This window comes from Equus quagga, chromosome 15 (assembly GCF_021613505.1).
Source record: "Equus quagga isolate Etosha38 chromosome 15, UCLA_HA_Equagga_1.0, whole genome shotgun sequence".
Lineage (NCBI taxonomy): Eukaryota > Metazoa > Chordata > Mammalia > Perissodactyla > Equidae > Equus > Equus quagga.
The window spans coordinates 84905960-84918892 of record NC_060281.1 but is presented as its reverse complement, the minus strand read 5'-3'; the positions used below and the strand labels follow the sequence as shown (position 1 = coordinate 84918892).

General features: G+C 41.7%; 1 protein-coding gene across 4 annotated transcripts in view; it reads left to right on the top strand.

Moving 5' to 3' along the window:
• Positions 1 to 12933, top strand: part of TTC28 (tetratricopeptide repeat domain 28) — a 604528-nt gene that overhangs the window by 481594 nt on the left and 110001 nt on the right. The gene's annotated exons all lie outside the window — the stretch shown is intronic.

Sequence of the window (12933 nt, the reverse complement as noted above, 5' to 3'; positions counted from 1 at the left end):
AAGTAGATGCTATTACACGCCAGGGATTGAGCTAGGCGCTATGTACATCGTCGTCTGTCATCTAGCTGTAGATCTGAGGCTGGGGTTTGGCCAGTACCCAAGCACATGGAGAATGGGGCCAACTCCATTGGAGCACAAACCATGCACTTTATTTATGAATAAATATTAGGTACACCTTGCTTTATTTGAAGCTCAAACAGGAAAAAAATAGAGATAGATGAAAAATTGCTGCAGAATAAGGAAGAAGCAGCATTGATTCTCAGAAGGGAAGCAGACCTTTAAAAATTGTTCACTGTAGGAACTAAAAGAAAAGTTTACACAAGTTTGGCATCCTTAGCAGATGCAAAAAGACGTGAAATAGGAGTGGAAGATCATAAGGAGAAAGGAGGTTGATATGGGAAAAAAGAATCAGATGAAAAAGAAGACGGGTGATGGAAGGAAGAATTGCAAGGAACCTAAAAATGTAAAATCTGAAATAAAGGTAGAACTGAGCGCAACTGATCCAGGGGGAAACTGAGTCCACGATATGGAGAACAGGCTCTGTTAGAGCATAGAGGAAAAGAACAAACAAGTGAAGACAAGAGTTAGGAAGTGTGACTGGAGGCCTTGAGGGCCTTCTTTTTCTCATCTGCTCCCACGTTTCAGTTGGCCAGTGTATTGTAAAGTGGCTTCTGCTACCAAGAGAACTTTGAACCTGCCGTGTATCTGTCGACTGCCCTGCTTTGTCTCCTTGACCAGTACCAGAAAATGTGTTTCTTTTGCCACATCCTTCACCCCCATTTCGAACGACTCTTGTTCCGTGTGATACCCCTGACAGCCATAACTGATGTCGTTCTGTCCCGGCACTTCCTAAGAATGGCTTAGTTATTTTACATTGTGAAAACACTATCAGAAGAGTTACTGAACTAAAAACATTTCTTTTTATTCTACAAAGCAGAGCTGTAGAGAGCAACATAATGACCATTTTCATTACCAAGAAACTTGAGAAATGATTGTCTACATTCTTTAAACCCGTATTGAATGATCTAATTGTAAGCAAATACCTAACTGCAGATACCCATCATAAAGTCCTTTTTATTATTATCTTCCTTTACGAACCTGGTCTTAGTTTAATTATGTTTAAAAACCTGTACATATAATATGATCTTTTTTTTTTTTTTTTTTGAGGAAGATTAGCCCTGAGCTAACATCTGCTGCCAATCCTCCTCTTTTTATTGAGGAAGACTGGCCCTGAGCTAATACCCATGCCCATCTCCGTCTACTTTATATGTGGGATGCCTGCCACAGCATGGCTTGCCAAGCGGTGCCATGTCCACACCCGGGATCTGAACCAGCAAACCCCAGGCTACCAAAGTGGAACGTGCGAACTTAACTGCTGTGCCACCTAATATAATCTTAATAGTATAAACAAAACAATCCACACCAACACAAAAACAGATTGTCAGGAACTCTACTAACGTGTTAGCAATGATTGTCTCTGGTAAGATAGATAGCTATATAGAGGTTTTCTGTGTTTCATATTTTCTACATTGAATATTATAACAGTAATACTTTGGCTAAGAAACAGAAAATCTGATTTATAGTGGCTTAAACAAATAGGGGCTTATTTTTCTCACAAAACAAGTGTGAGGCACCTGACCTTGGTTCAGAGGTTGTGGATAACAGGGCCTATTACTCTGCAATTCTCTTGGCCTTTCTCTCATGCTAGGGCTTTATGCCTCGTGGTCACATTATGGCTGCTGCAGCTCCAGGCATCATGACTTGTTCAAATCAGGAGAAGCAGGAGATGCTGAGCCAGCTGCTTTTGTATCCTTTTATCAGAAAAGGAAGAGCTTTCCCTAAAATGCTGGCAGATTTATGCTTTTGTCTACTGACCAAAATAGTGTCTTTTGACCAACCCTGGCTTCAAGGGAGGCTGGGAAAGTGAATAGTTAGCTTTTCAGCCCCATAGCCAGAGGCAGCAAGAGAGAAGGAGGAAGTTGGAAATGAGTGTTGGCTGAGCCAAACTTTTCTGTCTGCCAGATGCATTTTTTAACATGTGTTATTTTTATAATTGAAAAAATATTTTTGAGATTGTTCAATTTCGATTATAGAATCTCAATAACGTAAAAATATGCACAAGAAAAGGACAAAAAGAAAGCCACAGAAGCATTAAAGTTGTCTGGGTCTTGACGCTAATGGTATTCTGCGTTAGCATTCTGTATGTGATCAAAGGGGAGAGACTGGGTGGTTCCTTTATTTATATGTGCATGGAAGAAGTGGTTGGCTGGAGATAGGAGTGTAGATGGACAGCTCACTGGTCTGGCAGGACAGACAGACAGGAATCCACCCCTTCCTGATGTAGGAGATTTGAAGTGTGTCAAGAATCAGCAAGTGTTTTGGGAAGCCCACGTTTAGGTGATTTCTACAGGTTTCTCTGATCCTATGAGTCTACAACTTGAATAAAGGAGGTAAATGGGGTTTCAGATTTAAAGCTGTTCACAAAAGCTTTCTAGGTGGACATGTTTCAGTATAATCTGTGATATGCCTAAGTGAGCCAGCCTCAGGAGCCTCTAATTTCCTAAGTAAATCCCTCTCAATTAAACAGAAAGGGAAGAAAAACTGAAAGCAGAAAATGGATTCACAATTTCAATCCCATTTTGCTCTTTTCCATGTTTTCAAAATTACCCTAACCAAAAGTCCATGTACTAATAGAAAAATGAGCAGAATATATGAATCACTTGTTTTAATAGCATTATGCTTAATCTAGCTAGAACGCTTCACACAATCATAGAGTTTGAGTTTTCTATCCAGTGTAAATTTCTAAAATGAAGCTTTTCAGACCCGATTGCCTTGGGAAAGCAGATTTCATAATTTGCTCTCCAGCCTTGCTGGAAAATCCATCTGCTTTGCAATTGAATTTGCAAAGTGAAATCATTTTGAAGGGCTGTTCTTTTGGCCTGCTCTTCTGCTCCTCCTCCCTTTCCCTGTCTGTTTCCAGGACTCCCTGTTGGTCTGGGCAGGCTGTGCCATCCCCTCCTCCTCTCTGGGCTGATGGAATGTTGTGGCCCTGGGGCATGGGCTTTGTCCTCACCCCAAATTGCACGGCTGAATTCTCCAGCAGTTGCTGCTTCGGACCCTCAGAGGGACAAAGTAACCCAGGGGAAGAGCGCTGGGGTGGGAGGCGTGGGCCTGAGTTCAGGTCCTAGCTCTGTAACCTAGTGACCATGTGGCTTTTGTGAGTGTCTTCAAATGCAGACCCAGCCACCCTGCCTTTGTCCTAGAGTGAAACAAGATAGTGGAGGCCCGAGGACTTTGACAACTGACAAGTGCCATAAAATGTTAGATTTAATTCCGCTCAACAATTCAGCAAACATTTTTGGGAACCTTGAGCTTTAGGTTATCTGAGGCATATCCATTAGGTAGTTCGATTTATGAGACTTATGTCTGGGAGAGATCTCCAAGCTGGCATCGCGTATTTGGGAGTCACATAGTAGGTTCTTAGTGTCACGGTGTTGAATGAGATCACAAAGGAGAATTTCATATATTGTTGTCAGTATTATTACTGCTGCTACTATTTTTATTATTTAGGAAGTGTTCCCCTCTCCCTTATCATCATAGTGAAATTGGGAGGAAGCTCATATGTAGGTATTTTTAAATTTATCTTCTTAATGAATGAATTACATTTCACAGGTAAAAAACTGGTGAAGGCAATCAGTTAGTGAGGCAAATTTTAAAATTGTTTTCCAGTTTCTCAGTCTTTTGCTTAAATTATGGGATACCAGCCCAAAGACTTCCCAATTAATTAGCTTTGAGGATTTATTTTAACAACGTAAACTGGATGACCGTACAGAAACGGAATTTTTTTTCAGATTGTTAATTAGTACCAGGGTGTAAAATCGCCTTAGAGCATCTGGTGTGTCTCGGTACAGTCCATTGGCCTTTAGGGGTGGCTTCTTCATTGTGCAAGACTTTCCCACATGTTGCAGGCTGTTTGATACCCTGAGCCCACCCTACAGCCTGCCAGTTTGGGCCCCCAGATATTTTGACAACCAAAAATGCCCCACCACATTTCCAAATACCCTCAGGGGGCCTCTCCCATATGCACGCACTGAGACCCTTAAGGAAATGGGCCCCATTATCACATCACATGCAGAGCTTGGTTATAATGTTCTCAGAGCCCATAATTTTGCACTCTCCTTACATGAGATGATCTGGTATCAAGTTCCCTTTCGTGTACTCACTTTGGAAATATGATGGCATCTAAGACTTAGAGTGAATTGCACTCTATAGTACAATAATGCTAGAGGGAGTGGCGTATTTTGATTTTGTTATTTGTAATACTTAGGACTATAGTTATTGAAGCTGTCTGGAATAGTACCAATACCCTAGAAAATGGAGACTCACACCTTGGCATTCACTTTGTTTGATCTTTGGAATAGCCATCCGAGAGAGGTGAAAACTTGAGGCCAGGAGAAGCAGTAACTTTTGTAAGAACGTAAAAGTGAAGTGGTAGAGCCAGGCATAGAGAACTTCCAGTGCTGGCCACATTGCCTGTCCACCATAAAGTGCTATCTCCAAGTAACTAGCACTTCTGGATGGTTAAAGCTTGTAAAATAGGGCCCATGGCACAAACTGCAGCAAAGTCTAGTAGTGATAGGCTAAGGGCATAGGCAGATTACTGGGGCAAAGTCAGCTGAGCATGCAACAGGTATAACTTTCGATTGCTTGCTTGTTTATAACTTGTTTCATTCCATAAAGGATTTTACTTAGCTTACAATCTCAAATGATGATACTATAGAAATAGAAAATCAAGATCAGGGAAATACAAATAAAAGTAGAAACCAAGATCAGGGAAAAGAGCCCAGACATGCAACCCATAAAGGCTAACATAGTTGTTATAGTAGAGTTTCATATTTGAGTCAGAGCTTCCTGGCGGCCAAAGCAAAAAGAAAAACACATAATTCTCATTACCCAAAGGATGAGAGCATAGAATTCCTCAGGGGAAAGAAAGCTGAATTCTAAAAGAAATTTCTTAAGAGAGATTTTATATAAGGGATTCTGGTAACAAAATTTATGCTATCAATACAGTTTTAACAGCAAAGATTATAATAGATTTCAGTGTGCTTTTTCTAATAGCAAAATTGAATCAAAAACAAATAACTAATCCTGGGGCATTAAGATTAACCTTTAACTCACTGAAGCCTACTCTGTGCAGGTCCAAGGTAATTTGGTTTGTTTATAGATTTTAGTGGTCTCTCCTGATCCAGAGCTAGAATTTAAAACATCCGGAGGTGTAGCTGATGTAGTTTCCCTCAGGAAACTCCTATTAATAGGTGTCTCTCTTCTCACATAGGCTTTGTCAGCACAGTTTGAAACTGTAGGTTATGGCGAGGGTTTGGAAGGTTGATATTAGATGGTACATTCATCAGGAGGTACTAGGGTCTGGTACAGTAACAGCAGCTCGCAAATCTTGGTGGCCCCAAACAACAAAGTATTATATTTATACACAGCCTACTACAGGTTTGTGTAACCTTCACAGGCAGCTCACTAGTCCAGGCCTGCCATGGCTCCATCTTGCTATAGCGGCACCATCCGGCACACACAGCTACCACAGTCAATGAGGCACGGTAAGAAAGAGCATGGAATATTGCACTCCAGCTCTTAAACATTTGTCTGGAAGTAACACATGACTTTACACACATTTCATTGTGCAAAGCAAGTTACTTGGCCACACCTAACTTCTCCTGGGTGGGGAAAATACATGTCTAGTGTGGAAGAGACCAGAGAGTAGGGAACATTAGTAAAGTCTGCCACAGATCAGGGAGAAAGGCAGTGCAAGCCAAGCAAATGGGATGAGAAAGTCAGGCATACAAGGCAGGGCGGGATGGAGTGGAAGGGTGAGTGGAGCTGCTTGGCTGCTGGCATAGCATAAAGAGCCTACGTGGGACAGGAACGGCTGGGTTGGACCTGGATTTTGGAAGCTTGTAAATGCTGTTTTAATTGGTCTGTACTTTACTCTGCAGGCCAGAGGGACCCTCACAAGGTGCTCCAGGGAGGTGGGACTGGTCCAGTTTTTAGAGGCTCAGCTCAAGGGAGGGGCAGAAGCAGCTATCTCAGCATTTCAGTGATTCTACCCCAGGCCTCGAAGCAAAAGAAATGTTTGTTTCATATTGAAACTAACTCCCTGTAACATTTTCTGCATTATGAACTTATGAGGGTGCCTCTCACCTCTTATTGTGATCCAGAATGAAAACCAGGCACACTTTGCCTCTTCCAAACAGTGACTAATGGCGGGGCTTGGCCCGGCAAGCACAGCATATTTTTCACTCTGCTCTGGGCTTCCAACCAAGTTCTCTCGCAGTGGTCTGGCCACAGCCGTTAGGGATGACTGTGCCCAGCACTTCCTACCTCCTCATCCATCTCTGGAGCGCCCCTCTCCAAACACCTCCTTTTTAATTGGTTTAATTATAGCTTCCCCTACGTCGTGGCCCAATTAATCTTCCCCACTGCCTCAGGTTTTACAGCTGTACAGGCCCAGGGAATTTCAGAGCTATTCACCTGCAGTCTTGGTTTTTTAACTATCCAAGGGAAGTAGGAAGTGGGGCCATATATGAAGGCAGTGAAAATATCTGTGGGCTCCACTGGGCTGCAGACGGGCTTCTTGTCACTGTTATTTAGCCCAAGCCTTTGGGATGGTGGCAGGAGGGGACTACAGAGGAACTGACTCTGCCTCTGTTCAGGCTAACGGGAGTTTGAGGGCCAGGGATTAGCAATTAGGACTTCTCTGTTTTTCTTTTAAGTACATTTTATTTCCTCCAAGTTTGGTTATAAGATGAATAAGTTCTGGGGATCTAATGTACAGCATGGTAGCTGTAGTTAGTAATACTTAGTGTATACTTGAAATTTGCTAAGAGGGAAGATATTAAGCATTCTCACCACAAAAAGGTAATGGGCGTGTTAATTAACTTGCTTGTGGTAAACATTTCACAATGTATATGTGTATCAATTCGTCACATTGTATGCTCTGTACAATGGTATTTGTCAATTATACCTCAATAAAGCTGGGGGGGAAATGACAGATAGTTTCCATTGGAGTGTGTTTGTGGGAGGGAGAGGTGGCATGTGCAGGGATTTCCTTGACCTTATTATAGCAGGCTCCTTAGAACTGAAACAGAAGGGAAGGGCAATTGGGATCTGGGACAGAAGTGCCACTGAACTCTCAATGTCACTGAAGACATCCTAAATTGCTGTTGAAGCAAAGAAGATAACAGGCTCTTAACTTCACTTATCCCTTGGAGTAACAGGAAGAGCCTGGCGGGTTCGGTAGAAAAAGTAGACAGATGTAATTAAGATAAATGATGGCAGAAGAGACACACGTGATGACCCAAGAATTCTCCGGAGGTGACACCCACACAGATGACTACTTCTGCCTCCTCCTACTACATTCCTGAGTCTCTTAGGATTTTCTGGTCTCTAATGTGTACTTCTGTGCTCTGTATACAAATTTAGCCAGGCTGTCAATCTGTTTTTATATAGCTTCCATAAGGTTGGTTTGCCACAACAGTATACTAATGTTAATAAGGAGGAAATGGATGCAAAATCATGTCCACCTTTCGCTAGAAGACATTCCAGCTTCGTTTCAGAAGGGGAGCAGGTGAAAGAGCATGGACTCCTGAGTCGGAAGAACCTAGGTTCCACTATCAGTCCTGCCGCTTAAAGCTGTGTGGACCTGAGTAAGTCCTTGAAGCTCCTGGGTCTCTGAGACCACAATGTTGACCTCACAGGATTGTTTTGAGGTGTGAATGACATCATTAAGTAGAGAACCAGCCCAAGTTCTCAGGAAAAGTTTACCCCCCAGGAAGGTGCTCGTAGTTGAAATCACATGACAAGTAATTTTGGAATTATCTGCCATTTTAAAATATCTGTTCCTTTGCTGTCCTCCACTGGCAAAAATAATGGAGACTTGTTTCCAGGTACATAAAAAGTAACCTGAAAATGAGTTAGATAAAACATCCAGTTGGTTGCATTTCTAACATAGAGCAGTTTGCTGTCTTGCCTTTGATTCCAGCCATCTGTTTACTAACCAGCTCTGTCCCGTCCTCCCCACCCCAAGCGTTGAGATATTTTAGGTACAGTGTAGAAGAACCCTGTGGAAATTTGAGAAGGAGAGGATCCAGGGAACCTAAAGATGTCTATAGTTGGAATAATGGGTCCCCTGGAGAAACGGGCCACTTCTCCTGGTGAGAAGGAGGATTGAGAATATGCAGTGCTGTTTCTGTGGAGCAGGTTTTCTCAGCTGTTTTTACCATCCCCTCCCACCGTGCCTGTTTGATAGACAGGGTATCATCTTATCCTTTAAGATCATTTGAAATTGAAGGTAAAACTACGTATCATGACTATAAATAAATTAAAGCAATAGGACAAAGCACTGTGTTTTTTTCAATCTGCACATGTCCTCCTTTCAGCCTGGAGAAGGATATGGAGGCTGGTATAGGCTGACCAGCTGATTTCATTTTCTACTGAGGTCCCAAAGACGGAAAAATGAACTTAAACATCCACATCAGGACTTAGCTATGAGGAAGAGTTTCCTGATCCAAAAGGGGCTACAGAAGAATGTGCAGTACAGATCTCTCTGCATATCTTTACTGTTTGATTAACTTTCTATTGTGGGAATTTTCATACACTCTCACACACACACACACACGCACATACACAGAGAATAGTATAATGCACTTCCGTGTATACATAACTCAATTATCAACAATTTGGTAATCTTGTTTCATCTATTTTCATAAACACGCTACATGCTTACCGTTCTCCCCCCTGCTGGAGTATTTTTAAAGCAAGCCATAGACATCATGTCATTTCGTCTGTAAATACTTCCATATGTATTTCTAACAGATGAGAACTTTTTAAAGCATGGCTACTATTCCATGTCACACCTAGTAAGACTAATAACAGTCCCTTCACGTCTCCTGGATATCTTGAAAGCAGATGGGCTAGTACAGCTGAGGACAAATGTGGGTCAAAACTCTCTCCTTCAGCTCTGCCACTAACTCACTTCCTCTCACTGGGCCTGGGTCATGTCATTTATAAAGTGAGCCTCTTCCAGTCCCCAAATCTTATATTTCTTCTGCGAATAGCTGGTGATTTGGCTAGGATGGAGCAGAACTCACCCTGTTGGACAGCAGCAGGAAAGGATAGCTGAGCTCTTAAAGCCTCATTTGGATTGTGCACTATTAATAATCAGAACAATGATATTTTCAATAAATGAGAAGAGTGCTTCCATTGTTTATGGAGTTGCACTGAAACCCTGCTTTCAGAGAATTCACCAGTAGAAGGCAGCCAGAATTCATTGCCAAAATGCTAAATGTTCTAGTTTCAGTAGAAATTCTTCTGCTTGGCTTGTCCTGTTCACACCTCCCTTGGTCTTTGCTGGTAATGGTTAATAATAAAAGCAAATGTATTGAGCATTTACTCTGTCCCAGGCACTTGTCCTAGCTTCTCATCAGCATGATCTCCTTGGCTCTCACAACAGCTCTTTGAAGTAGGTAGTAGTATTTCCATGGCAGTAACCATTCCTGATGCATAGGTGGAGGCCAACTGTGGTGATGTATAAATTTATAACCGTGTGTTCTTTCTCTGCACGCCCTTGTGAGAACTCAGCTTTGTGAGGATCTTCTGCCCCACTAATCTTCATTTAATTCCCCTCTCGGCAGTACGTTGTCACCTCGTGCACCCCTGCTGACAGGCCCTCTGTAAGTCTTCATCTGAGTGACGGCCCTGGAAAATCAAGCTGTGGTCTCGAAAGGGAAGGAGGATCTGCAGATTATCTCCTCAGCATGTGCAGTCACTCTGCTGGCAGCTCTCAGGGCCGCCTTTATGTTGCCTCAACAAAGAGAAAGGCTGCCAAGAGTGTGTAATGTTCCGTTCAGAATTCTCCAGGCTGGCAGCGACTGGGTCAGTAGAGACACGGGGCAGATGAAAAAATTCCCATCTCCGCCAGGCCCACCTCCTCTTACCCTTGCCTGTATCCCAAGTCTTTGTTTTGAGAATCTTCCTAGGATTCTTTATAGACCCTTGGAAGTGTCAGACAGAGGGGAAGAACAGGAGAAAAGGGTAATGTTCGGGCAAGCTGGCTGGGGGTCAGATCATTTTGCCATAACCAGCAGGCAGTTTCTTTCACAGATCATTGAACCCTGGGGAGCCATTATCATCCCAACTGCTCCCTATTAACTAGGCCAGACTCTTAAGGCCATGAGAATAAGAGACAGAGAATTCCTTTTCCTTTCTAAGTACTGCTCATACCGTGCTTAGATAGCATGCTATATAGTTTACAAAGCTTGTTGATATATGCTATTATGTTTTTCATACTATTTCTTTGAGATGATTATAGCCTGACCTTATTAATAAGAAAACGGAAAACACCAAAAAGTTTTCAATTAAAAAAAAAGAGGCTCAGAGACATAAAGTGATTGTCTCAAAGATACTAAGCTGAATGAGGTAGAAGCCAGTCTTGTAAAACAGGACTTCTGATTTAAAGTTCTGTGCCTTTTCCATTCTAGTGTGCCTTCCAGATGCTTAGCTAGCTTCCTGTAGGATGGGATATAAGTGGACAGGGTGGGAGGCTGGCCAGGAGACCTGTGTCTTGGTGGTAGGGAGCGTGCAAAAAACCTGAGCTCCCTTGAGTGCTTTCTCGGAAGGTCTCTCACTGCTTGCTTCCCCTTAACATCATCTTAGCAACAAAATAATGATCATATTGGCTTAAAAATCACTGCAAAGAAATCCCAAAGCTGTGGGGAAAAATGAACACAGAGGTATCGCTGTAGAAGAAAGTGCTCAGAGGGAGACACTCCTGCTGCCCTCGCTAGCTCTGACTCTTCGTAACTATGGACTCATGGCTGGGCAGATATTTTGACCCTCATTTTAGAAATGCAGAAGCTGAGGAGAGAGGGAGTAAATGATTCATTCCGTCTAAGGATACCTGGAAAATTTAAATCTAAAAGTTTTACTCTTTAGATAAAAGCAGTTTAGCGATATAGGCCAAATTCAGGCCTTTAGAACTGCAATGTGTGTCACTAATAATTTTTCACCACTGAAAGTGTTCCAGGTGATGCTAAGGTATTGCCTCTTGGAGAGCTTAGAGTTTCTAACCTTGAGACAGGTTCTGAAAAACTCTGGTCCTTCCAGCTAGGATGCTGGTGACATCTCCAACCCAGGGAAGTGACCAGACCCAATCCCTGGGAATATTACTCCTCTTATTGGATCAGAGTTTCAAAAATACTTTCAGTAATTTTTAAACAAAGTGTTATATATTCACTATAGAAAAAATGCCTAAAATACAGATAAGCAAAAGGAAAAAACCATAATTTTACCACCCAAAGATTACTGTTAACATTTAAATAAATTTTATTCTCTATGTGTATGTATAGATATAAATATATATGTCTATGCACACACCCTATTAATGTTTTTATTAAAATGTACTTCTTTGTGACCGTATATCTTATTAATGTATTGTAATTTTTCCCATATTGATATATAAACTTCTACTTCACCATTTTTAATGGCACCATGTTATTCCATTGTATAGACTACCATGATTTACTTAGTTTTTTAAAAAAATTATGAACTAGTTTACTCATACAAGAAAATACAGAAAAGAATTACCATAGTTTATTTAATCTCTACCACCTCAAGAATTCCCTTTCCTGGAAGCATATAGTAATTTCAGTAACTAATATTTGAATTTCACTTTACAATGTACAATGCACTTGCACATACATCATTTCCTTTGATCTTCACTACTACCCTCTAATGGTATCAAGGATATTATTTTCCTCATTTTATAGGTGAACTAAAAAACGTTCAGAGAGGCTAAATGATTTATCCAGTACCCTAAGTCCAGTTAATGTCAAAGAGATGGCTGGGCCCAGAGATAGGTGCCACTCCTGTGGCAGGGCAGACCTCCACCTCAGGCAGAGGAGGAAGTCGGGACCAGAAGAGTGGCCCTGACATGCTCCTCTCTCCCCGCCTCACTTCAGCAGCTGTTATGTGTACTGACATTATTTGTTTCATGACTTCTTCCTTATGACCCTGTGTGCTTTCTGAGGGCAGATTCGTGTCTTCATTGTTCTCTCTACCCCTGCTGCCCACCACAAGGCTTAGTACACAATAAATACTCAGTTAATGTTTGCTGGGTCAGTGTGGAAGTGAATGGATGAATGAATGAATGATAGGTCTCACAGAGATAAATAAATTGCAGAGACAGTATGTTGACAGTTTTCTTTCTCAGTGAGCGTTTTCAGTTCAGACATTTTAAGAAGAACCCATCTTGGTGTTTTTGAGTTTTTGTACTTCTGCAGGTTTTGGTCACTCATGCATTGATGCATGGAAAAGCATGTTCGAAACCAAGAGCAAGGAGAAACCTGGTTGTATACTAGATTCCCTGTACCTTTTCCAGAGCCCCCCACCCCAGCCCGAACTGGGATGAACCAGGCTTTCCTCAAAGGCACCTCCCAAGTTACTTTTATGATATGCCTCATTTGGAGCTACTTTATATTTATGATATATCTCACTTTGAGCTGCTTGTAAAAACAATAGCTTAGCAGCTAGAGCATAGTTTATGAGCATTGTTTGAAGGACTATTATAGTTGACAGTAAAAGATGTATAGTAGAATTACAAGAAATTCTGGTACAAAAATTATTCAAATCCCATCACCTAACAAGGCAACTGTTTTTATTTTAATAATCCCCTCAAGGTCTTGTCCACGTGCACACATTTATTTTCCTAGTTGTTGTCACAAGGAACATGCAGCATTGTTTTCTGCATTTTTCACTTAACATTATTGTAAGAACGTTTTTCCCCCATTCTTCTGCATAGACTTCATAATTATCTTTTTAATGACTGCATAATCCTCTCTTGAGTTGATATACCAACATGTGCTTATA